Below are 26,673 nucleotides of genomic sequence, written 5' to 3' on the forward strand. Positions count from 1 at the left end.
TAAAGGCATCGTGACACGTTGGTGGCTTCCAGCCTTCGGACCAGTACACCCACTGGGGTCGGGAGATAAACTGGGCGGGTTGTGGAGGGTTCAAAATGCTACTTCATCAATACAACGTCAGATAATGAAGCACAGAAAACACAACCATCAGAGAACTGCATTACCCACAATGCAACAGCACCACTAACAGTTTATTGGAGACGGTAAACTGGAAAACACGCTTCCTTCAAACTGGTCCGGACCTTGGACCGGACCCTGGACCGGACCCTGGGCCGGACCCCGGACCGGACCCTGGACCTCACCCTGGACCTGACCCCGGACCGGACCCCGGGCCGGACCCTAGGCCGGACCCTGGGCTGGTCCCCGGATTGGACCCCGTACCGAACCCCGGACCGGACCCCGGACCTGACCCCGGGCCGGACCCTAGGCCTGACCCTGGACCAAAGACATTTCCAGAAAAACAGCAGAAAAGAAAATACAAATAACAAAATCACAAAAAGATCATAAATGATATTAAAATAATTAAAAGCAGAATTAGTTAAAAGTTACTGTGCAGACGTCGTGTAGAGACACGAGAAAAGAAACGTTTTAACCTGGATTTAAAAGTTTCTACACTTGGTGAAAATTTCATCTCAACTGGAGGTTAAACGCTGATTCCCTATGTTTAGTCTGGTTTCTGGTCTGGACTCTGGTCTGGTCTCTGGTCTGGACTCTGGTCTGGTTTCTGGTCTGTTCCCTGGTCTGGACTCTGGTCTGGTCTCTGGTCTGGAGTCTGGTCTGGTTTCTGGTCTGGACTGTGGTCTGGTCTCTGGTCTGGTCTCTGGTCTGGACTCTGGTCTGGTTTCTGGTCTGGACTCTGGTCTGGTTTCTGGTCTGGACTCTGGTCTGATCTCTGGTCTGGACTTTGGTCTAGACTCTGGTCTGGACTCTGGTCTAGACTCTGGTCTGGTTTCTAGTCTGGACTCTGGTCTAGACTCTGGTCTGGACTCTGGTCTAGACTCTGGTCTAGACTCTGGTCTGTTCCCTGGTCTGGAGTCTGGTCTGGTTTCTGGTCTGGACTCTGGTCTGGTCTCTGGTCTGGTTTCTGGTCTGGACTCTGGTCTGGTCTCTGGTCTGGACTAATTGACCAGAGTCTTTGGATTGAAGAGCTCTGCTTGGTTTATATTCTCTGAACGTATCACAGATGTATTCTGGTCCAGAACCATTCTGGGATTTGTAAACAATCAGCAGGTTTGGAATCTATCCTGCGATTAACTGGAAACCAGTATAAACTGGAAACCAGTATAATCTGGAAACCAGTGTAAAGATTTTAAAACTGGTGCGATGTGTTCAGACCTCTTAGTTCCAGTTAAAACTCCAGCAGCAGCATCTGGATGAGCTGCAGATGTTTCATGTTCTTTTTAGGAAGTCCTGTTAAAAGACCGTTCCAGTAATCAAGTCTACTGGTTTTACTGGGAGTCCTGTTAAAAGGCTGTTCCAGTAATCCAGTCTCCTGGTTCTACTGGGAAGTTCTGTTAAAAGGCCGTTCCAGTAATCCAGTCTCCTGGTTTTACTGGGAGTCCTGTTAAAAGGCCGTTCCAGTAATCCAGTCTACTGGTTTTACTGGGAGTCCTGTTAAAAGGCTGTTCCAGTTATCCAGTCTACTGGTTCTACTGGGAAGTCCTGTTAAAAGGCTGTTCCAGTAATCCAGTCTCCTGGTTTTACTGGGAGTCCTGTTAAAAGGCTGTTCCAGTAATCCAGTCTACTGGTTTTACTGGGAGTCTTGTTAAAAGGCTGTTCCAGTAATCCAGTCTACTGGTTTTACTGGGAAGTCCTGTTAAAAGGCCATTCCAGTAATCCAGTCTGCTGGTTTTACTAGGAGTCTTGTTAAAAGGCTGTTCCAGTAATCCAGTCTCCTGGTTCTACTGGGAAGTTCTGTAAAAACACCGTTAAAGTAATCCAGCCTGCTGGAGATGAATGCATGGAGGAGTTTCTACTGGTCTTACTGGGAGACTAAACTTTTAATCCTGTGGATGTTTCTTATGGTAAAAAGCTTCTTAGAGAAGCTTTGATACTGAAAGTCAGATCTGAGTCTATTAACACTCCAAGGTTACAGACTTGATTGGTGGTTTTGAGAACTCGAGTCTCCAAGTGTTTACCAACGCTGACCCTCTTCTCTTTGCTACCAAACAGAACAATCACAGTTTGGTCTTCATTGAATTGAAGGAAATTCTCTCTCATCCAGGTGTTTACTCCAAATACAGTAAGTCTATTGGACTGTGGTCTTCTGGTGACAAAGACACAAAGCTGCGTGTCGTCTGCATAACTGTGATAATTGATGTTAAAGTTCTGTATTATTTGACCCAAAGGGAGCAGAGACACAAGTTGAACAGAAGAGGTCCAAGGACTGACTACTGGTTAGAGTTAGACTGACTACTGGTTAGAGTTAGGTCTATAGCTGGTTAGAGACAGGTCTATTACTGGTTAGAGACAGGTCTATCACTGGTTAGAGACAGGTCTATAGCTGGTTAGAGTTTGTCTGTAGCTGGTTAGAGACAGGTCTATTACTTGTTAGAGACAGGTCTATAGCTTGTTAGAGAAAGGTCTATAACTGTTTAGAGACAGGTCTATAGCTGGTTAGAGACAGGTCTGTAACTGGTTAGAGACAGGTCTATAACTGGTTAGAGACAGGTCTATAGCTGGTTAGAGACAGGTCTATTACTGGTTAGAGTTAGGTCTATAGCTCGTTAGAGACAGGTCTATAGCTGGTTAGAGACAGGTCTGTAGCTGGTTAGAGACAGGTCTATTACTGGTTAGAGTTTGTCTGTAACTGGTTAGAAACAGGTCTATTACTGGTTAGAGACAGGTCCATAGCTCGTTAGAGACAGGTCTATAACTGGTTAGAGACAGGTCTATTACTGGTTAGAGATAGGTCTGTTGCTGGTTAGAGACAGGTCTGTAACTGGTTAGAGTTGGGTCTATAGCTGGTTAGAGACAGGTCTATTACTGGTTAGAGTTAGGTCTGTAGCTGGTTAGAGACAGGTCTATTACTGGTTAGAGACAGGTCTATAGCTGGTTAGAGTTTGTCTGTAGCTGGTTAGAGACAGGTCTATCACTGGTTAGAGACAGGTCTATAGCTGGTTAGAGTTTGTCTGTAGCTGGTTAGAGACAGGTCTATTACTTGTTAGAGACAGGTCTATAGCTTGTTAGAGACAGGTCTATAACTGTTTAGAGACAGGTCTATAGCTGGTTAGAGACAGGTCTGTAACTGGTTAGAGACAGGTCTATGAGTGGTTAGAGACAGGTCTTTAGCTGGTTAGAGACAAGTCTCTATCAGGTTAGAGACAGGTCTTTAGCTGGTTAGAGTTAGGTCTGTAGCTGGTTAGAGACAGGTCTATAACTGGTTAGAGACAGGTCAGTAGCTGGTTAGAGACAGGTCTATAACTGGTTAGAGACAGGTCAGTAGCTGGTTAGAGACAGGTCTATCACTGGTTAGAGACAGGTCTATTACTGGTTAGAGACAGGACTGTTGCTGGTTAGAGACAGGTCTATAGCTGGTCAGAGACAGGTCTTTAGCTGGTTAGAGTTAGGCCTGTAGCTGGTTAGAGTTAGGCCTATAGCTGGTTAGAGACAGGACTGTAGCTGGTTAGAGACAGGTCTATAACTGGTTAGAGACAGGTCTATAGCTGGTTAGAGTTAGGTGTATTACTGGTTAGAGTTAGGTCTGTAGCTGGTTAGAGACAGGTCTATTACTGGTTAGAGACAGGTCTGTAACTGGTTAGCGTTAGGTCTGTAGCTCGTTAGAGACAGGTCTATTACTGGTTAGAGACAGGTCTATAACTGGTTAGAGACAGGTCTATAGCTGGTTAGAGACAGGTCTATTACTGGTTAGAGTTAGGTGTATTACTGGTTAGAGTTAGGTCTGTAGCTGGTTAGAGACAGGTCTATTACTGGTCAGAGACAGGTCTGTAGCTGGTTAGAGACAGGTCTTTAGCTGGTTAGAGACAGGTCTGTAACTGGTTAGAGTTAGGTCTATAGCTCGTTAGAGACAGGTCTATAGCTGGTTAGAGACAGGTCTGTAGCTGGTTAGAGACAGGTCTATTACTGGTTAGAGTTAGGTCTGTAGCTGGTTAGAGACAGGGGGTACTACTGGTTAGAGACAGGTCTATAGCTGGTTAGAGACAGGTCTATAACTGGTTAGAGACAGGTCTATAGCTGGTTAGAGACAGGTCTATAGCTGGTTATAGAGAGGTCTTTAGCTGGTTAGAGACAGGTCTATAACTGGTTAAAGACAGGTCTATAGCTGGTTAGAGACAGGTCCATTACTGGTTAGAGACAGGTCTGTAACTGGTTAAAGACAGGTCTATAGCTCGTTAGAGACAGGTCTATAGCTGGTTAGAGACAGGTCTGTAGCTGGTTAGAGACAGGTCTATAACTGGTTAGAGACAGGTCTATAGCTGGTTAGAGACAGGTCTATTACTGGTTAGAGACAGGTCTGTAACTGGTTAGAGTTAGGTCTATAGCTCGTTAGAGACAGGTCTATAGCTGGTTAGAGACAGGTCTGTAGCTGGTTAGAGACAGGTCTATTACTGGTTAGAGTTTGTCTGTAACTGGTTAGAAACAGGTCTATTACTGGTTAGAGACAGGTCCATAGCTCGTTAGAGACAGGTCTATAACTGGTTAGAGACAGGTCTATTACTGGTTAGAGATAGGTCTGTTGCTGGTTAGAGACAGGTCTCTAACTGGTTAGAGTTGGGTCTATAGCTGGTTAGAGACAGGTCTATTACTGGTTAGAGTTAGGTCTGTAGCTGGTTAGAGACAGGTCTATTACTGGTTAGAGACAGGTCTATAGCTGGTTAGAGTTTGTCTGTAGCTGGTTAGAGACAGGTCTATCACTGGTTAGAGACAGGTCTATAGCTGGTTAGAGTTTGTCTGTAGCTGGTTAGAGACAGGTCTATTACTTGTTAGAGACAGGTCTATAGCTTGTTAGAGACAGGTCTATAACTGTTTAGAGACAGGTCTATAGCTGGTTAGAGACAGGTCTGTAACTGGTTAGAGACAGGTCTATGAGTGGTTAGAGACAGGTCTTTAGCTGGTTAGAGACAAGTCTCTATCAGGTTAGAGACAGGTCTTTAGCTGGTTAGAGTTAGGTCTGTAGCTGGTTAGAGACAGGTCTATAACTGGTTAGAGACAGGTCAGTAGCTGGTTAGAGACAGGTCTATAACTGGTTAGAGACAGGTCAGTAGCTGGTTAGAGACAGGTCTATCACTGGTTAGAGACAGGTCTATTACTGGTTAGAGACAGGACTGTAGCTGGTTAGAGACAGGTCTATAGCTGGTTAGAGACAGGTCTTTAGCTGGTTAGAGTTAGGCCTGTAGCTGGTTAGAGTTAGGCCTATAGCTGGTTAGAGACAGGACTGTAGCTGGTTAGAGACAGGTCTATAACTGGTTAGAGACAGGTCTATAGCTGGTTAGAGTTAGGTGTATTACTGGTTAGAGTTAGGTCTGTAGCTGGTTAGAGACAGGTCTATTACTGGTTAGAGACAGGTCTGTAACTGGTTAGCGTTAGGTCTGTAGCTCGTTAGAGACAGGTCTATTACTGGTTAGAGACAGGTCTATAACTGGTTAGAGACAGGTCTATAGCTGGTTAGAGACAGGTCTATTACTGGTTAGAGTTAGGTGTATTACTGGTTAGAGTTAGGTCTGTAGCTGGTTAGAGACAGGTCTATTACTGGTCAGAGACAGGTCTGTAGCTGGTTAGAGACAGGTCTTTAGCTGGTTAGAGACAGGTCTGTAACTGGTTAGAGTTAGGTCTATAGCTCGTTAGAGACAGGTCTATAGCTGGTTAGAGACAGGTCTGTAGCTGGTTAGAGACAGGTCTATTACTGGTTAGAGTTAGGTCTGTAGCTGGTTAGAGACAGGGGGTACTACTGGTTAGAGACAGGTCTATAGCTGGTTAGAGACAGGTCTATAACTGGTTAGAGACAGGTCTATAGCTGGTTAGAGACAGGTCTATAGCTGGTTATAGAGAGGTCTTTAGCTGGTTAGAGACAGGTCTATAACTGGTTAAAGACAGGTCTATAGCTGGTTAGAGACAGGTCCATTACTGGTTAGAGACAGGTCTGTAACTGGTTAAAGACAGGTCTATAGCTCGTTAGAGACAGGTCTATAGCTGGTTAGAGACAGGTCTGTAGCTGGTTAGAGACAGGTCTATAACTGGTTAGAGACAGGTCTATAGCTGGTTAGAGACAGGTCTATTACTGGTTAGAGACAGGTCTGTAACTGGTTAGAGTTAGGTCTATAGCTCGTTAGAGACAGGTCTATAGCTGGTTAGAGACAGGTCTGTAGCTGGTTAGAGACAGGTCTATTACTGGTTAGAGACAGGTCCATAGCTCGTTAGAGACAGGTCTATAACTGGTTAGAGACAGGTCTATTACTGGTTAGAGATAGGTCTGTTGCTGGTTAGAGACAGGTCTGTAACTGGTTAGAGTTGGGTCTATAGCTGGTTAGAGACAGGTCTATTACTGGTTAGAGTTAGGTCTGTAGCTGGTTAGAGACAGGTCTATTACTGGTTAGAGACAGGTCTATAGCTGGTTAGAGTTTGTCTGTAGCTGGTTAGAGACAGGTCTATCACTGGTTAGAGACAGGTCTATAGCTGGTTAGAGTTTGTCTGTAGCTGGTTAGAGACAGGTCTATTACTTGTTAGAGACAGGTCTATAGCTTGTTAGAGACAGGTCTATAACTGTTTAGAGACAGGTCTATAGCTGGTTAGAGACAGGTCTGTAACTGGTTAGAGACAGGTCTATGAGTGGTTAGAGACAGGTCTTTAGCTGGTTAGAGACAAGTCTCTATCAGGTTAGAGACAGGTCTTTAGCTGGTTAGAGTTAGGTCTGTAGCTGGTTAGAGACAGGTCTATAACTGGTTATAGAGAGGTCTTTAGCTGGTTAGAGACAGGTCTATAACTGGTTAAAGACAGGTCTATAGCTGGTTAGAGACAGGTCCATTACTGGTTAGAGACAGGTCTGTAACTGGTTAAAGACAGGTCTATAGCTCGTTAGAGACAGGTCTATAGCTGGTTAGAGACAGGTCTGTAGCTGGTTAGAGACAGGTCTATAACTGGTTAGAGACAGGTCTATAGCTGGTTAGAGACAGGTCTATTACTGGTTAGAGACAGGTCTGTAACTGGTTAGAGTTAGGTCTATAGCTCGTTAGAGACAGGTCTATAGCTGGTTAGAGACAGGTCTGTAGCTGGTTAGAGACAGGTCTATTACTGGTTAGAGTTTGTCTGTAACTGGTTAGAAACAGGTCTATTACTGGTTAGAGACAGGTCCATAGCTCGTTAGAGACAGGTCTATAACTGGTTAGAGACAGGTCTATTACTGGTTAGAGATAGGTCTGTTGCTGGTTAGAGACAGGTCTGTAACTGGTTAGAGTTGGGTCTATAGCTGGTTAGAGACAGGTCTATTACTGGTTAGAGTTAGGTCTGTAGCTGGTTAGAGACAGGTCTATTACTGGTTAGAGACAGGTCTATAGCTGGTTAGAGTTTGTCTGTAGCTGGTTAGAGACAGGTCTATCACTGGTTAGAGACAGGTCTATAGCTGGTTAGAGTTTGTCTGTAGCTGGTTAGAGACAGGTCTATTACTTGTTAGAGACAGGTCTATAGCTTGTTAGAGACAGGTCTATAACTGTTTAGAGACAGATCTATAGCTGGTTAGAGACAGGTCTGTAACTGGTTAGAGACAGGTCTATGAGTGGTTAGAGACAGGTCTTTAGCTGGTTAGAGACAAGTCTCTATCAGGTTAGAGACAGGTCTTTAGCTGGTTAGAGTTAGGTCTGTAGCTGGTTAGAGACAGGTCTATAACTGGTTAGAGACAGGTCAGTAGCTGGTTAGAGACAGGTCTATAACTGGTTAGAGACAGGTCAGTAGCTGGTTAGAGACAGGTCTATCACTGGTTAGAGACAGGTCTATTACTGGTTAGAGACAGGACTGTAGCTGGTTAGAGACAGGTCTATAGCTGGTTAGAGACAGGTCTTTAGCTGGTTAGAGTTAGGCCTGTAGCTGGTTAGAGTTAGGCCTATAGCTGGTTAGAGACAGGACTGTAGCTGGTTAGAGACAGGTCTATAACTGGTTAGAGACAGGTCTATAGCTGGTTAGAGTTAGGTGTATTACTGGTTAGAGTTAGGTCTGTAGCTGGTTAGAGACAGGTCTATTACTGGTTAGAGACAGGTCTGTAACTGGTTAGCGTAAGGTCTGTAGCTCGTTAGAGACAGGTCTATTACTGGTTAGAGACAGGTCTATAACTGGTTAGAGACAGGTCTATAGCTGGTTAGAGACAGGTCTATTACTGGTTAGAGTTAGGTGTATTACTGGTTAGAGTTAGGTCTGTAGCTGGTTAGAGACAGGTCTATTACTGGTCAGAGACAGGTCTGTAGCTGGTTAGAGACAGGTCTTTAGCTGGTTAGAGACAGGTCTGTAACTGGTTAGAGTTAGGTCTATAGCTCGTTAGAGACAGGTCTATAGCTGGTTAGAGACAGGTCTGTAGCTGGTTAGAGACAGGTCTATTACTGGTTAGAGTTAGGTCTGTAGCTGGTTAGAGACAGGGGGTACTACTGGTTAGAGACAGGTCTATAGCTGGTTAGAGACAGGTCTATAACTGGTTAGAGACAGGTCTATAGCTGGTTAGAGACAGGTCTATAGCTGGTTATAGAGAGGTCTTTAGCTGGTTAGAGACAGGTCTATAACTGGTTAAAGACAGGTCTATAGCTGGTTAGAGACAGGTCCATTACTGGTTAGAGACAGGTCTGTAACTGGTTAAAGACAGGTCTATAGCTCGTTAGAGACAGGTCTATAGCTGGTTAGAGACAGGTCTGTAGCTGGTTAGAGACAGGTCTATAACTGGTTAGAGACAGGTCTATAGCTGGTTAGAGACAGGTCTATTACTGGTTAGAGACAGGTCTGTAACTGGTTAGAGTTAGGTCTATAGCTCGTTAGAGACAGGTCTATAGCTGGTTAGAGACAGGTCTGTAGCTGGTTAGAGACAGGTCTATTACTGGTTAGAGTTTGTCTGTAACTGGTTAGAAACAGGTCTATTACTGGTTAGAGACAGGTCCATAGCTCGTTAGAGACAGGTCTATAACTGGTTAGAGACAGGTCTATTACTGGTTAGAGATAGGTCTGTTGCTGGTTAGAGACAGGTCTGTAACTGGTTAGAGTTGGGTCTATAGCTGGTTAGAGACAGGTCTATTACTGGTTAGAGTTAGGTCTGTAGCTGGTTAGAGACAGGTCTATTACTGGTTAGAGACAGGTCTATAGCTGGTTAGAGTTTGTCTGTAGCTGGTTAGAGACAGGTCTATCACTGGTTAGAGACAGGTCTATAGCTGGTTAGAGTTTGTCTGTAGCTGGTTAGAGACAGGTCTATTACTTGTTAGAGACAGGTCTATAGCTTGTTAGAGAAAGGTCTATAACTGTTTAGAGACAGGTCTATAGCTGGTTAGAGACAGGTCTGTAACTGGTTAGAGACAGGTCTATGAGTGGTTAGAGACAGGTCTTTAGCTGGTTAGAGACAAGTCTCTATCAGGTTAGAGACAGGTCTTTAGCTGGTTAGAGTTAGGTCTGTAGCTGGTTAGAGACAGGTCTATAACTGGTTATAGAGAGGTCTTTAGCTGGTTAGAGACAGGTCTATAACTGGTTAAAGACAGGTCTATAGCTGGTTAGAGACAGGTCCATTACTGGTTAGAGACAGGTCTGTAACTGGTTAAAGACAGGTCTATAGCTCGTTAGAGACAGGTCTATAGCTGGTTAGAGACAGGTCTGTAGCTGGTTAGAGACAGGTCTATAACTGGTTAGAGACAGGTCTATAGCTGGTTAGAGACAGGTCTATTACTGGTTAGAGACAGGTCTGTAACTGGTTAGAGTTAGGTCTATAGCTCGTTAGAGACAGGTCTATAGCTGGTTAGAGACAGGTCTGTAGCTGGTTAGAGACAGGTCTATTACTGGTTAGAGTTTGTCTGTAACTGGTTAGAAACAGGTCTATTACTGGTTAGAGACAGGTCCATAGCTCGTTAGAGACAGGTCTATAACTGGTTAGAGACAGGTCTATTACTGGTTAGAGATAGGTCTGTTGCTGGTTAGAGACAGGTCTGTAACTGGTTAGAGTTGGGTCTATAGCTGGTTAGAGACAGGTCTATTACTGGTTAGAGTTAGGTCTGTAGCTGGTTAGAGACAGGTCTATTACTGGTTAGAGACAGGTCTATAGCTGGTTAGAGTTTGTCTGTAGCTGGTTAGAGACAGGTCTATCACTGGTTAGAGACAGGTCTATAGCTGGTTAGAGTTTGTCTGTAGCTGGTTAGAGACAGGTCTATTACTTGTTAGAAACAGGTCTATAGCTTGTTAGAGACAGGTCTATAACTGTTTAGAGACAGGTCTATAGCTGGTTAGAGACAGGTCTGTAACTGGTTAGAGACAGGTCTATGAGTGGTTAGAGACAGGTCTTTAGCTGGTTAGAGACAAGTCTCTATCAGGTTAGAGACAGGTCTTTAGCTGGTTAGAGTTAGGTCTGTAGCTGGTTAGAGACAGGTCTATAACTGGTTAGAGACAGGTCAGTAGCTGGTTAGAGACAGGTCTATCACTGGTTAGAGACAGGTCTATAGCTGGTTAGAGACAGGTCTATTACTGGTTAGAGACAGGTCTGTAACTGGTTAGAGTTAGGTCTATAGCTGATTGGAGACAGGTCTATAACTGGTTAGACACAGGTCTATAGCTGGTTAGAGACAGGTCTACAATTGGTTAGAGACAGGTCTATAGCTGGTTAGAGACAGGACTGTAGCTGGTTAGAGACAGGTCTATAACTGGTTAGAGACAGGACTGTAGCTGGTTAGAGACAGGTCTATAGCTGGTTAGAGACAGGACTGTAGCTGGTTAGAGACAGGTCTATAGCTGGTTAGAGACAGGTCTTTAGCTGGTTAGAGTTAGGCCTGTAGCTGGTTAGAGACAGGACTGTAGCTGGTTAGAGACAGGTCTACAGCTGGTTAGAGACAGGTCTGTAGCTGGTCAGAGACAGGTCTATAACTGGTTAGAGACAGGTCTATTACTGGTTAGAGATAGGTCTGTAGCTGGTTAGAGACAGGTCTATAACTGGTTAGAGACAGGTCTATAACTGGTTAAAGACAGGTCTATTACTGGTTAGAGACAGGTCTGTAACTGGTTAGAGACAGGGCTATAACTGGTTAGAGACAGATCTATAGCTGGTCAGAGACAGATCTGTAACTGGTTAGAGACAGGTCTATAACTGGTTAGACACAGGTCTATAGCTGGTTAGAGACAGGTCTTTAGCTGGTTAGAGTTAGGTCTGTAGCTGGTTAGAGAAAGGTCTATATCTGGTTAGACACAGGTCTATAGCTGGTTAGACAAAGGTCTGTAGCTGGTTAGAGACAGGTCTATAACTGGTTAGAGACAGGTCTATTACTAGTTAGAGACAGGTCTATAGCTCGTTAGAGACAGGTCTATAGCTCGTTAGAGACAGGTCTATTACTGGTTAGATACAGGTCTGTAACTGGTTAGAGTTAGGTCTATAGCTGATTGGAGACAGGTCTATAACTGGTTAAAGACAGGTCTATAACTGGTTAGAGACAGGTCTATAGCTGGTTAGAGACAGGTCTGTAGCTGGTTAGAGACAGGTCTATATCTGGTTAGAGACAAGTCTATATCAGGTTAGAGACAGGTCTATAACTGGTTAGAGACAGGTCTGTAGCTGGTTAGAGACAGGTCTATTACTGGTTAGAGACAGGTCTATTACTGGTTAGAGACAGGACTGTAGCTGGTTAGAGACAGGTCTACAGCTGGTTAGAGACAGGTCTGTAGCTGGTTAGAGACAGGTCCATAACTGGTTAGAGACAGGTCTATTACTGGTTAGAGATAGGTCTGTAGCTGGTTAGAGACAGGTCTATAACTGGTTAGAGACAGGTCTGTAACTGGTTAGAGACAGGTCTATAACTGGTTAGAGTTAGGTCTGTAGCTGGTTAGAGTTAGGTCTATAGCTCGTTAGAGACAGGTCTATAGCTGGATAGAGACAGGTCTATAACTGGTTAGAGACAGGTCTATTACTGGTTAGAGATAGGTCTGTAGCTGGTTAGAGACAAGTTTATATATCAGGTTAGAGACAGGTCTTTAGCTGGTTAGAGTTAGGTCTGTAGCTGGTTAGAGACAGGTCTATAACTGGTTAGAGTTAGGTCTGTAGCTGGTTAGAGTTAGGTCTATAGCTCGTTAGAGACAGGTCTATAGCTGGATAGAGACAGGTCTATAACTGGTTAGAGACAGGTCTATAGCTGGTTAGAGACAGGTCTACAACTGGTTAGAGACAGGTCTTTAGGTGGTTAGAGACAAGTTTACATATCAGGTTAGAGACAGGTCTTTAGCTGGTTAGAGTTAGGTCTGTAGCTGGTTAGAGACAGGTCTATAACTGGTTAGAGTTAGGTCTGTAGCTGGTTAGAGTTAGGTCTATAGCTCGTTAGAGACAGGTCTATAGCTGGTTAGAGACAGGTCTATAACTGGTTAGAGACAGGTCTATTACTGGTTAGAGATAGGTCTATTACTGGTTAGAGATAGGTCTATAGCTGGTTAGAGACAGGTCTATAACTGGTTAGAGACAGGTCTGTAACTGGTTAGAGACAGGTCTATAACTGGTTAGAGACAGATCTATAGCTGGTCAGAGACAGATCGTTAACTGGTTAGAGACAGGTCTTTAGCTGGTTAGAGACAGGTCTATAACTGGTTAGAGACAGGTCTATAGCTGGTTAGAGACAGGTCTATAACTGGTTAGACACAGGTCTATAGCTGGTTAGAGACAGGTCTTTAGCTGGTTAGAGTTAGGTCTGTAGCTGGTTAGAGACAGGTCTATAACTGGTTAGAGACAGGTCTTTAGCTGGTTAGAGTTAGGCCTGTAGCTGGTTAGAGACAGGACTGTAGCTGGTTAGAGACAGGTCTACAGCTGGTTAGAGACAGGTCTGTAGCTGGTCAGAGACAGGTCTATAACTGGTTAGAGACAGGTCTATTACTGGTTAGAGATAGGTCTGTAGCTGGTTAGAGACAGGTCTATAACTGGTTAGAGACAGGTCTATAACTGGTTAGAGACAGGTCTATTACTGGTTAGAGACAGGTCTGTAACTGGTTAGAGACAGGGCTATAACTGGTTAGAGACAGGTCTATAGCTGGTCAGAGACAGATCTGTAACTGGTTAGAGACAGGTCTATAGCTGGTTAGAGACAGGTCTATAGCTGGTTAGAGACAGGTCTATAACTGGTTAGACACAGGTCTATAGCTGGTTAGAGACAGGTCTTTAGCTGGTTAGAGTTAGGTCTGTAGCATGTTAGAGACAGGTCTATATCTGGTTAGACACAGGTCTATAGCTGGTTAGACAAAGGTCTGTAGCTGGTTAGAGACAGGTCTATAACTGGTTAGAGACAGGTCTATTACTAGTTAGAGACAGGTCTATAGCTCGTTAGAGACAGGTCTATAGCTCGTTAGAGACAGGTCTATTACTGGTTAGATACAGGTCTGTAACTGGTTAGAGTTAGGTCTATAGCTGATTGGAGACAGGTCTATAACTGGTTAAAGACAGGTCTATAACTGGTTAGAGACAGGTCTATAGCTGGTTAGAGACAGGTCTGTAGCTGGTTAGAGACAGGTCTATATCTGGTTAGAGACAAGTCTATATCAGGTTAGAGACAGGTCTATAACTGGTTAGAGACAGGTCTGTAGCTGGTTAGAGACAGGTCTATTACTGGTTAGAGACAGGTCTATTACTGGTTAGAGACAGGACTGTAGCTGGTTAGAGACAGGTCTACAGCTGGTTAGAGACAGGTCTGTAGCTGGTTAGAGACAGGTCCATAACTGGTTAGAGACAGGTCTATTACTGGTTAGAGATAGGTCTGTAGCTGGTTAGAGACAGGTCTATAACTGGTTAGAGACAGGTCTGTAACTGGTTAGAGACAGGTCTATAACTGGTTAGAGTTAGGTCTGTAGCTGGTTAGAGTTAGGTCTATAGCTCGTTAGAGACAGGTCTATAGCTGGATAGAGACAGGTCTATAACTGGTTAGAGACAGGTCTATTACTGGTTAGAGATAGGTCTGTAGCTGGTTAGAGACAAGTTTATATATCAGGTTAGAGACAGGTCTTTAGCTGGTTAGAGTTAGGTCTGTAGCTGGTTAGAGACAGGTCTATAACTGGTTAGAGTTAGGTCTGTAGCTGGTTAGAGTTAGGTCTATAGCTCGTTAGAGACAGGTCTATAGCTGGATAGAGACAGGTCTATAACTGGTTAGAGACAGGTCTATAGCTGGTTAGAGACAGGTCTACAACTGGTTAGAGACAGGTCTTTAGGTGGTTAGAGACAAGTTTACATATCAGGTTAGAGACAGGTCTTTAGCTGGTTAGAGTTAGGTCTGTAGCTGGTTAGAGACAGGTCTATAACTGGTTAGAGTTAGGTCTGTAGCTGGTTAGAGTTAGGTCTATAGCTCGTTAGAGACAGGTCTATAGCTGGTTAGAGACAGGTCTATAACTGGTTAGAGACAGGTCTATTACTGGTTAGAGATAGGTCTATTACTGGTTAGAGATAGGTCTATAGCTGGTTAGAGACAGGTCTATAACTGGTTAGAGACAGGTCTGTAACTGGTTAGAGACAGGTCTATAACTGGTTAGAGACAGATCTATAGCTGGTCAGAGACAGATCGTTAACTGGTTAGAGACAGGTCTTTAGCTGGTTAGAGACAGGTCTATAACTGGTTAGAGACAGGTCTATAGCTGGTTAGAGACAGGTCTATAACTGGTTAGACACAGGTCTATAGCTGGTTAGAGACAGGTCTTTAGCTGGTTAGAGTTAGGTCTGTAGCTGGTTAGAGACAGGTCTATAACTGGTTAGAGACAGGTCTTTAGCTGGTTAGAGTTAGGCCTGTAGCTGGTTAGAGACAGGACTGTAGCTGGTTAGAGACAGGTCTACAGCTGGTTAGAGACAGGTCTGTAGCTGGTCAGAGACAGGTCTATAACTGGTTAGAGACAGGTCTATTACTGGTTAGAGATAGGTCTGTAGCTGGTTAGAGACAGGTCTATAACTGGTTAGAGACAGGTCTATAACTGGTTAGAGACAGGTCTATTACTGGTTAGAGACAGGTCTGTAACTGGTTAGAGACAGGGCTATAACTGGTTAGAGACAGGTCTATAGCTGGTCAGAGACAGATCTGTAACTGGTTAGAGACAGGTCTATAGCTGGTTAGAGACAGGTCTATAGCTGGTTAGAGACAGGTCTATAACTGGTTAGACACAGGTCTATAGCTGGTTAGAGACAGGTCTTTAGCTGGTTAGAGTTAGGTCTGTAGCTGGTTAGAGACAGGTCTATATCTGGTTAGACACAGGTCTATAGCTGGTTAGACAAAGGTCTGTAGCTGGTTAGAGACAGGTCTATAACTGGTTAGAGACAGGTCTATTACTAGTTAGAGACAGGTCTATAGCTCGTTAGAGACAGGGCTATAGCTCGTTAGAGACAGGTCTATTACTGGTTAGATACAGGTCTGTAACTGGTTAGAGTTAGGTCTATAGCTGATTAGAGACAGGTCTATAACTGGTTAAAGACAGGTCTATAACTGGTTAGAGACAGGTCTATAGCTGGTTAGAGACAGGTCTGTAGCTGGTTAGAGACAGGTCTATATCTGGTTAGAGACAAGTCTATATCAGGTTAGAGACAGGTCTATAACTGGTTAGAGACAGGTCTGTAGCTTGTTAGAGACAGGTCTATTACTGGTTAGATACAGGTCTGTAACTGGTTAGAGTTAGGTCTATAGCTGATTGGAGACAGGTCTATAACTGGTTAAAGACAGGTCTATAACTGGTTAGAGACAGGTCTATAGCTGGTTAGAGACAGGTCTGTAGCTGGTTAGAGACAGGTCTATATCTGGTTAGAGACAAGTCTATATCAGGTTAGAGACAGGTCTATAACTGGTTAGAGACAGGTCTGTAGCTGGTTAGAGACAGGTCTATTACTGGTTAGAGACAGGTCTATTACTGGTTAGAGACAGGTCTTTAGCTGGTTAGAGACAAGTTTATATATCAGGTTAGAGACAGGTCTTTAGCTGGTTAGAGTTAGGTCTGTAGCTGGTTAGAGACAGGTCTATAACTGGTTAGAGTTAGGTCTGTAGCTGGTTAGAGTTAGGTCTATAGCTCGTTAGAGACAGGTCTATAGCTGGTTAGAGACAGGTCTATAACTGGTTAGAGACAGGTCTATAGCTGGTTAGAGACAGGTCTACAACTGGTTAGAGACAGGTCTTTAGGTGGTTAGAGACAAGTTTACATATCAGGTTAGAGACAGGTCTTTAGCTGGTTAGAGTTAGGTCTGTAGCTGGTTAGAGACAGGTCTATAACTGGTTAGAGTTAGGTCTGTAGCTGGTTAGAGTTAGGTCTATAGCTCGTTAGAGACAGGTCTATAGCTGGTTAGAGACAGGTCTGTAGCTGGTTAGAGACAGGTCTATTACTGGTTAGAGACAGGTCTATAACTGGTTAGAGACAGGTCTATTACTGGTTAGAGATAGGTCTGTAGCTGGTCAGAGACAGGTCTATAACTGGTTAGAGACAGGTCTATAACTGGTTAGAGACAGGTCTATTACTGGTTAGAGACAGGTCTTTAGCTGGATAGAGTTAGGTCTATAGCTGATTAGAATTAGGCCTGTAGCTGGTTAGAGACAGGTCTATAGCTGGTTAGAGACAGGTCTATAACTGGTTAGAGTTAGGTCTGTAGCTGGTTAGAGACAGGTCTATAACTGGTTAGAGACAGGTCTATAACTGGTTAGAGACAGGTCTGTAGCTGGTCAGAGACAGGTCTATAACTGGTTAGAGACAGGTCTATTACTGGTTAGAGATAGGTCTGTAGCTGGTCAGAGACAGGTCTATAACTGGTTAGAGACAGGTCTATAACTGGTTAGAGACAGGTCTATTACTGGTTAGAGACAGGTCTGTAACTGGTTAGAGACAGGGCTATAACTGGTTAAAGACAGGTCTATAGCTGGTCAGAGACAGATCTGTAACTGGTTAGAGACAGGTCTTTAGCTGGTTAGAGACAGGTCTATAGCTGGTTAGAGACAGGTCTATAGCTGGTTAGAGACAGGTCTATAACTGGTTAGACACAGGTCTATAGCTCATTAGAGACAGGTCTATAGCTGGTTAGAGACAGGTCTATAACTGGTTAGAGACAGGTCTATTACTGGTTAGAGTTAGGTCTGTAGCTGGTTAGAGACAGGTCTATAACTGGTTAGAGACAGGCCTATAACTGGTTAGAGACAGGTCTGTAACTGGTTAGAGACAGGTCTGTAGCTGGTTAGAGACAGGTCTATAGCTGGTTAGAGACAGGTCTGTAACTGGTTAGAGTTAGGTCTATAGCTCGTTAGAGACAGGTCTATAGCTGGTTAGAGACAGGTCTATAGCTGGTTAGAGACAGGTCTATAACTTGTTAGAGACAGGTCTATTACTGGTTAGAGTTAGGTCTGTAGCTGGTTAGAGACAGGTCTATAACTGGTTAGAGACAGGTCTATAACTGGTTAGAGACAGGTCTGTAACTGGTTAGAGACAGGTCTATAACTGGTTAGAGACAGGTCTATAACTGGTTAGAGACAGGTCTATAGCTGGTTAGAGACAGGTCTATAACTGGTTAGAGACAGGTCTATAGCTGGTTAGAGACAGGTCTATAACTGGTTAGACACAGGTCTATAGCTGGTTAGAGACAGATCTTTAGCTGGTTAGAGTTAGGTCTGTAGCTGGTTAGAGACAGGTCTATAACTGGTTACAGACAGGTCTGTAGCTGGTTAGAGACAGGTCTATAACTGGTTAGACACAGGTCTATAGCTGGTTAGAGACAGGTCTATAGCTGGTTAGAGACAGGTCTATAGCTGGTTAGAGACAGGTCTGTAGCTGGTTAGAGACAGGTCTACAGCTGGTTAGAGACAGGTCTATAGCTGGTTAGAGACAGGTCTATAACTGGTTAGAGACAGGTCTATAGCTGGTTAGAGATAGGTCTGTAGCTGGTTAGAGACAGGTCCATAGCTGGTTAGAGACAGGTCTATAGCTGGTTAGAGACAGGTCTATAGCTGGTTAGAGACAGGTCTATTACTGGTTAGAGACAGGTCTATAACTGGTTAGAGACAGGTCTACAGCTGGTTAGAGACAGGTCTATAACTGGTTAGAGACAGGTCTATAACTGGTTAGAGGCAGGTCTATAGCTGGTTAGAGACAGGTCTATAACTGGTTAGACACAGGGTATAGCTGGTTAGAGACAGGTCTTTAGCTGGTTAGAGTTAGGTCTGTAGCTGGTTAGAGACAGGTCTATAGCTGGTTAGAGACAGATCTTTAGCTGGTTAGAGTTAGGTCTGTAGCTGGTTAGAGACAGTTCTATAACTGGTTACAGACAGGTCTGTAGCTCGTTAGAGACAGGTCTATAGCTGGTTAGACACAGGTCTATAGCTGGTTAGACACAGGTCTATAGCTGCTGAGAGACACGTCTGTAGCTGGTTAGAGACAGGTCTATAACTGGTTAGAGACAGGTCTTTATCTGGTTAGAGACAGGTCTATAGCTGGTTAGAATTAGGCCTGTAGCTGGTTAGAGACAGGACTGTAGCTGGTTAGAGACAGGTCTATAGCTGGTTAGAGACAGGTCTGTAGCTGGTTAGAGACAGGGTATAGCTGGTTAGAGACAGGTCTTTAGCTGGTTAGAGACAGGTCTTTAGCTGGTTAGAGACAGGTCTATATCTGTTTAGAGACAGGTCTATAACTGGTTAGACACATGTCTATAGCTGGTTAGAGACAGGTCTATAACTGTTTAGAGACAGGTCTATAGCTGGTTAGAGTTAGGCCTGTAGCTGGTTAGAGACAGGTCTATAGCTGGTTAGAGACAGGTCTATAACTGGTTAGACACAGGTCTATAGCTGGTTAGAGACAGGTCTATAACTGGTTAGAGACAGGTCTATAGCTGGTTAGAGTTAGACCTGTAGCTGGTTAGAGACAGGACTGTAGCTGGTTAGAGACAGGTCTATAGCTGGTTAGAGACAGGTCTGTAGCTGGTTAGAGACAGGTCTATAACTGGTTAGAGACAGGTCTATAACTGGTTAGAGACAGGTCTATAGCTGGTTAGAGACAGGTCTATTACCGGTTAGAGTTAGGTCTGTAGCTGGTTAGAGACAGGTCTATTATTGGTTAGAGACAGGTCTATTACTGGTTAGAGACAGGTCTGTAGCTGGTTAGAGACAGGTCTATAACTGGTTAGAGACAGGTCTGTAGCTGGTTAGAGACAGGTCTATTACTGGTTAGAGACAGGTCTGTAACTGGTTAGAGTTAGGTCTATAGCTCGTTAGAGACAGGTCTATAGCTGGTTAGAGACAGGTCTATAACTGGTTAGAGACAGGTCTATTACTGGTTAGAGTTAGGTCTGTAGCTGGTTAGAGACAGGTCTATAGCTGGTTAGAGACAGGTCTATAACTGGTTAGAGACAGGTCTATAACTGGTTAGAGACAGGTCTGTAACTGGTTAGAGACAGGTCTATAACTGGTTAGAGACAGGTCTATAACTGGTTAGAGACAGGTCTATAGCTGGTTAGAGACAGGTCTATAACTGGTTAGAGACAGGTCTATAGCTGGTTAGAGACAGGTCTATAACTGGTTAGACACAGGTCTATAGCTGGTTAGAGACAGATCTTTAGCTGGTTAGAGTTAGGTCTGTAGCTGGTTGGAGACAGGTCTATAACTGGTTAGACACAGGTCTATAGCTGGTTAGAGACAGGTCTGTAGATGGTTAGAGACAGGTCTATAGCAGGTTAGAGACAGGTCTATAGCTGGTTAGAGTTAGGTCTATAGCTGGTTAGAGACAGGTCTGTAGCTGGTTAGAGACAGGTCTATAGCTGGTTAGAGACAGGTCTATAACTGGTTAGACACAGGTCTATAGCTGGTTAGAGACAGGTCTATAGCTGGTTAGAGACAGGTCTATAACTGGTTAGAGTTAGGTCTGTAGCTGGTTAGAGACAGGTCTATAACTGGTTAGAGACAGGTCTTTAGCTGGTTAGAGTTAGGCCTGTAGCTGGTTAGAGACAGGACTGTAGCTGGTTAGAGACAGGTCTACAGCTGGTTAGAGACAGGTCTGTAGCTGGTCAGAGACAGGTCTATAACTGGTTAGAGACAGGTCTATTACTGGTTAGAGATAGGTCTGTAGCTGGTTAGAGACAGGTCTATAACTGGTTAGAGACAGGTCTATAACTGGTTAGAGACAGGTCTATTACTGGTTAGAGACAGGTCTGTAACTGGTTAGAGACAGGTCTATAGCTGGTCAGAGACAGATCTGTAACTGGTTAGAGACAGGTCTTTAGCTGGTTAGAGACAGGTCTATAGCTGGTTAGAGACAGGTCTATAGCTGGTTAGAGACAGGTCTATAACTGGTTAGACACAGGTCTATAGCTCATTAGAGACAGGTCTATAGCTGGTTAGAGACAGGTCTATAACTGGTTAGAGACAGGTCTATAACTGGTTAGAGACAGGCCTATAACTGGTTAGAGACAGGTCTGTAACTGGTTAGAGACAGGTCTGTAGCTGGTTAGAGACAGGTCTATAGCTGGTTAGAGACAGGTCTGTAACTGGTTAGAGTTAGGTCTATAGCTCGTTAGAGACAGGTCTATAGCTGGTTAGAGACAGGTCTATAACTTGTTAGAGACAGGTCGTTTACTGGTTAGAGTTAGGTCTGTAGCTGGTTAGAGACAGGTCTATAGCTGGTTAGAGACAGGTCTATAACTGGTTAGAGACAGGTCTATAACTGGTTAGAGACAGGTCTGTAACTGGTTAGAGACATGTCTATAACTGGTTAGAGACAGGTCTATAACTGGTTAGAGACAGGTCTATAGCTGGTTAGAGACAGGTCTATAACTGGTTAGAGACAGGTCTATAGCTGGTTAGAGACAGGTCTATAACTGGTTAGACACAGGTCTATAGCTGGTTAGAGACAGATCTTTAGCTGGTTAGAGTTAGGTCTGTAGCTGGTTAGAGACAGGTCTATAACTGGTTACAGACAGGTCTGTAGCTGGTTAGAGACAGGTCTATAACTGGTTAGACACAGGTCTATAGCTGGTTAGAGACAGGTCTATAGCTGGTTAGAGACAGGTCTATAGCTGGTTAGAGACAGGTCTATAGCTGGTTAGAGACAGGTCTGTAGCTGGTTAGAGACAGGTCTACAGCTGGTTAGAGACAGGTCTATAGCTGGTTAGAGACAGGTCTATAACTGGTTAGAGACAGGTCTATAGCTGGTTAGAGATAGGTCTGTAGCTGGTTAGAGACAGGTCCATAGCTGGTTAGAGACAGGTCTATAGCTGGTTAGAGACAGGTCTATAGCTGGTTAGAGACAGGTCTATAGCTGGTTAGAGACAGGTCTATTACTGGTTAGAGACAGGTCTATAACTGGTTAGAGACAGGTCTACAGCTGGTTAGAGACAGGTCTATAACTGGTTAGAGACAGGTCTATAACTGGTTAGAGGCAGGTCTATAGCTGGTTAGAGACAGGTCTATAACTGGTTAGACACAGGGTATAGCTGGTTAGAGACAGGTCTATAGCTGGTTAGAGTTAGGTCTGTAGCTGGTTAGAGACAGGTCTATAGCTGGTTAGAGACAGATCTTTAGCTGGTTAGAGTTAGGTCTGTAGCTGGTTAGAGACAGTTCTATAACTGGTTACAGACAGGTCTGTAGCTCGTTAGAGACAGGTCTATAGCTGGTTAGACACAGGTCTATAGCTGGTTAGACACAGGTCTATAGCTGCTGAGAGACACGTCTGTAGCTGGTTAGAGACAGGTCTATAACTGGTTAGAGACAGGTCTATAGCTGGTTAGAGACAGGTCTATCACTGGTTAGAGACAGGTCTGTAGCTGGTTAGAGTTAGGTCTATAGCTGATTGGAGATAGGTCTATAACTGGTTAGAGACAGGTCTTTATCTGGTTAGAGACAGGTCTATAGCTGGTTAGAATTAGGCCTGTAGCCGGTTAGAGACAGGACTGTAGCTGGTTAGAGACAGGTCTATAGCTGGTTAGAGACAGGTCTGTAGCTGGTTAGAGACAGGTCTATAGCTGGTTAGAGACAGGTCTTTAGCTGGTTAGAGACAGGTCTTTAGCTGGTTAGAGACAGGTCTATATCTGGTTAGAGACAGGTCTATAACTGGTTAGACACAGGTCTATAGCTGGTTAGAGACAGGTCTATAACTGTTTAGAGACAGGTCTATAGCTGGTTAGAGTTAGGCCTGTAGCTGGTTAGAGACAGGTCTATAGCTGGTTAGAGACAGGTCTATAACTGGTTAGACACAGGTCTATAGCTGGTTAGAGACAGGTCTATAACTGGTTAGAGACAGGTCTATAGCTGGTTAGAGTTAGACCTGTAGCTGGTTAGAGACAGGACTGTAGCTGGTTAGAGACAGGTCTATAGCTGGTTAGAGACAGGTCTGTAGCTGGTTAGAGACAGGTCTATAACTGGTTAGAGACAGGTCTATAACTGGTTAGAGACAGGTCTATAGCTGGTTAGAGACAGGTCTATTACCGGTTAGAGTTAGGTCTGTAGCTGGTTAGAGACAGGTCTATTATTGGTTAGAGACAGGTCTATTACTGGTTAGAGACAGGTCTGTAGCTGGTTAGAGACAGGTCTATAACTGGTTAGAGACAGGTCTGTAGCTGGTTAGAGACAGGTCTATTACTGGTTAGAGACAGGTCTGTAACTGGTTAGAGTTAGGTCTATAGCTCGTTAGAGACAGGTCTATAGCTGGTTAGAGACAGGTCTATAACTGGTTAGAGACAGGTCTATAACTGGTTAGAGTTAGGTCTGTAGCTGGTTAGAGACAGGTCTATAGCTGGTTAGAGACAGGTCTATAACTGGTTAGAGACAGGTCTATAACTGGTTAGAGACAGGTCTGTAACTGGTTAGAGACAGGTCTATAACTGGTTAGAGACAGGTCTATAACTGGTTAGAGACAGGTCTATAGCTGGTTAGAGACAGGTCTTTAACTGGTTAGAGACAGGTCTATAGCTGGTTAGAGACAGGTCTATAACTGGTTAGACACAGGTCTATAGCTGGTTAGAGACAGATCTTTAGCTGGTTAGAGTTAGGTCTGTAGCTGGTTAGAGACAGGTCTATAACTGGTTAGGCACAGGTCTATAGCTGGTTAGAGACAGGTCTGTAGCTGGTTAGAGACAGGTCTATAGCAGGTTAGAGACAGGTCTATAGCTGGTTAGAGACAGGTCTATAGCTGGTTAGAGACAGGTCTGTAGCTGGTTAGAGACAGGTCTATAGCTGGTTAGAGACAGGTCTATAACTGGTTAGACACAGGTCTATAGCTGGTTAGAGACAGGTCTATAACTGGTTAGAGACAGGTCTATAGCTGGTTAGAGTTAGGCCTGTAGCTGGTTAGAGACAGGACTGTAGCTGGTTAGAGACAGGTCTATAGCTGGTTAGAGACAGGTCTGTAGCTGGTTAGAGACAGGTCTATAACTGGTTAGAGACAGGTCTATAACTGGTTAGAGACAGGTCTATTACTGGTTAGAGTTAGGTCTGTTGCTGGTTAGAGACAGGTCTATTATTGGTTAGAGACAGGTCTATTACTGGTTAGAGACAGGTCTGTAGCTGGTTAGAGACAGGTCTATAACTGGTTAGAGACAGGTCTGTAGCTGGTTAGAGACAGGTCTATTACTGGTTAGAGACAGGTCTGTAACTGGTTAGAGTTAGGTCTATAGCTCATTAGAGACACGTCTATAGCTGGTTAGAGACAGGTCTATAACTGGTTAGAGACAGGTCTATTACTGGTTAGAGTTAGGTCTGTAGCTGGTTAGAGACAGGTCTATAACTGGTTAGAGACAGGTCTGTAACTGGTTAGAGACAGGTCTGTAACTGGTTAGAGACAGGTCTATTGCTGGTTAGAGACAGGTCTATAACTGGTTAGAGACAGGTCTATAGCTGGTTAGAGACAGGTCTATAACTGGTTAGACACAGGTCTATAGCTGATTAGAGACAGATCTTTAGCTAGTTAGAGTTAGGTCTGTAGCTGGTTAGAGACAGGTCTATAACTGGTTAGACACAGGTCTATAGCTGGTTAGAGACAGATCTTTAGCTGGTTAGAGACAGGTCTATAAATGGTTAGACACAGGTCTATAGCTGGTTAGAGACAGGTCTGTAGCTGGTTAGAGACAGGTCTATAGCTGGTTAGAGACAGGTCTATAGCTGGTTAGAGACAGGTCTGTATCTGGTTAGAGACAGGTCTATAGCTGGTTAGAGACAGGTCTATAACTGGTTAGAGACAGGTCTATAGCTTGTTAGAGACAGGTCTATAACTGGATAGAGACAGGTCTATAGCTGGTTAGAGACAGGTCTATAACTGGTTAGAGACAGGTCTGTAGCTGGTTAAAGTTAGGTCTGTAACTGGTTAGAGTTAGGTCTATAGCTGGTTATAGTTAGGCCTGTAGCTGGTTAGAGACAGGACTGTAGCTGGTTAGAGACAGGTCTATAGCTGGTTAGAGACAGGTCTGTAGCTGGTTAGAGACAGGTCTATAACTGGTTAGAGACAGGTCTATAACTGGTTAGAGACAGGTCTATAGCTGGTTAGAGACAGGTCTATTACCGGTTAGAGTTAGGTCTGTAGCTGGTTAGAGACAGGTCTATAACTGGTTAGAGACAGGTCTATAACTGGTTAGAGACAGGTCTGTAGCTGGTTAGAGACAGGTCTATAACTGGTTAGAGACAGGTCTGTAGATGGTTAGAGACAGGTCTATTACTGGTTAGAGACAGGTCTGTAACTGGTTAGAGGTAGGTCTATAGCTCGTTAGAGACAGGTCTATAGCTGGTTAGAGACAGGTCTATAACTGGTTAGAGACAGGTCTATTACTGGTTAGAGTTAGGTCTGTAACTGGTTAGAGTTAGGTCTATAGCTCGTTAGAGACAGGTCTATAGCTGGTTAGAGACAGGTCTATAACTGGTTAGAGACAGGTCTATAGCTGGTTAGAGACAGGTCTATAACTGGTTAGACACAGGTCTATAGCTGGTTAGAGACAGATCTTTAGCTGGTTAGAGTTAGGTCTGTAGCTGGTTAGAGACAGGTCTATAACTGGTTACAGACAGGTCTGTAGCTGGTTAGAGACAGGTCTATAACTGGTTAGACACAGGTCTATAGCTGGTTAGAGACAGGTCTGTAGCTGGTTAGACACAGGGTATAGCTGGTTAGAGACAGGTCTTTAGCTGGTTAGAGTTAGGTCTGTAGCTGGTTAGAGACAGTTCTATAACTGGTTACAGACAGGTCTGTAGCTCGTTAGAGACAGGTCTATAGCTGGTTAGACACAGGTCTATAGCTGGTTAGACACAGGTCTATAGCTGCTGAGAGACATGTCTGTAGCTGGTTAGAGACAGGTGTATAACTGGTTAGAGACAGGTCTATAGCTGGTTAGAGACAGGTCTATTACTGGTTAGAGACAGGTCTGTAGCTGGTTAGAGTTAGGTCTATAGCTGATTGGAGATAGGTCTATAACTGGTTAGAGACAGGTCTATAACTGGTTAGAGACAGGTCTATAGCTGGTTAGAGACAGGTCTATTACTGGTTAGAGACAGGTCTGTAGCTGGTTAGAGTTAGGTCTATAGCTGATTGGAGATAGGTCTATAACTGGTTAGAGACAGGTCTTTTACTGGTTAGAGACAGGTCTGTAGCTGGTTAGAGACAGGTCTATAACTGGTTAGAGACAGGTCTGTAGCTGGTTAGAGACAGGTCCATTACTGGTTAGAGACAGGTCTGTAACTGGTTAGAGTTAGGTCTATAGCTCGTTAGAGACAGGTCTATAGCTGGTTAGAGACAGGTCTATAACTGGTTAGAGACAGGTCTATTACTGGTTAGAGTTAGGTCTGTAGCTGGTTAGAGACAGGTCTATAGCTGGTTAGAGACAGGTCTATAACTGGTTAGAGACAGGTCTATAACTGGTTAGAGACAGGTCTGTAACTGGTTAGAGACAGGTCTATAACTGGTTAGAGACAGGTCTATAACTGGTTAGAGACAGGTCTATAGCTGGTTAGAGACAGGTCTATAACTGGTTAGAGACAGGTCTATAGCTGGTTAGAGACAGGTCTATAACTGGTTAGACACAGGTCTATAGCTGGTTAGAGACAGATCTTTAGCTGGTTAGAGTTAGGTCTGTAGCTGGTTAGAGACAGGTCTATAACTGGTTAGAGACAGGTCTATAACTGGTTAGAGACAGGTCTATTACTGGTTAGAGACAGGTCTGTAGCTGGTTAGAGACAGGTCTATTACTGGTTAGAGACAGGTCTGTAACTGGTTAGAGTTAGGTCTATAGCTCGTTAGAGACACGTCTATAGCTGGTTAGAGACAGGTCTATAACTGGTTAGAGACAGGTCTATTACTGGTTAGAGTTAGGTCTGTAGCTGGTTAGAGACAGGTCTATAACTGGTTAGAGACAGGACTGTAACTGGTTAGAGACAGGTCTGTAACTGGTTAGAGACAGGTCTATTGCTGGTTAGAGACAGGTCTATAACTGGTTAGAGACAGGTCTATAGCTGGTTAGAGACAGGTCTATAACTGGTTAGACACAGGTCTATAGCTGATTAGAGACAGATCTTTAGCTAGTTAGAGTTAGGTCTGTAGCTGGTTAGAGACAGGTCTATA

At 44.0% G+C, this 26,673-nt stretch overlaps 1 protein-coding gene across 1 annotated transcript in view; it reads right to left on the minus strand.

The window, feature by feature from the left end:
• xylt1 (xylosyltransferase I) overlaps window positions 1-26,673 on the minus strand; it is a gene marked incomplete at both ends in the record, with an annotated part of 188,183 nt that overhangs the window by 31,991 nt on the left and 129,519 nt on the right. The gene's annotated exons all lie outside the window — the stretch shown is intronic.

Source organism: Telmatherina bonti (assembly GCF_933228915.1).
Source record: "Telmatherina bonti genome assembly, chromosome: 3".
Lineage (NCBI taxonomy): Eukaryota > Metazoa > Chordata > Actinopteri > Atheriniformes > Telmatherinidae > Telmatherina > Telmatherina bonti.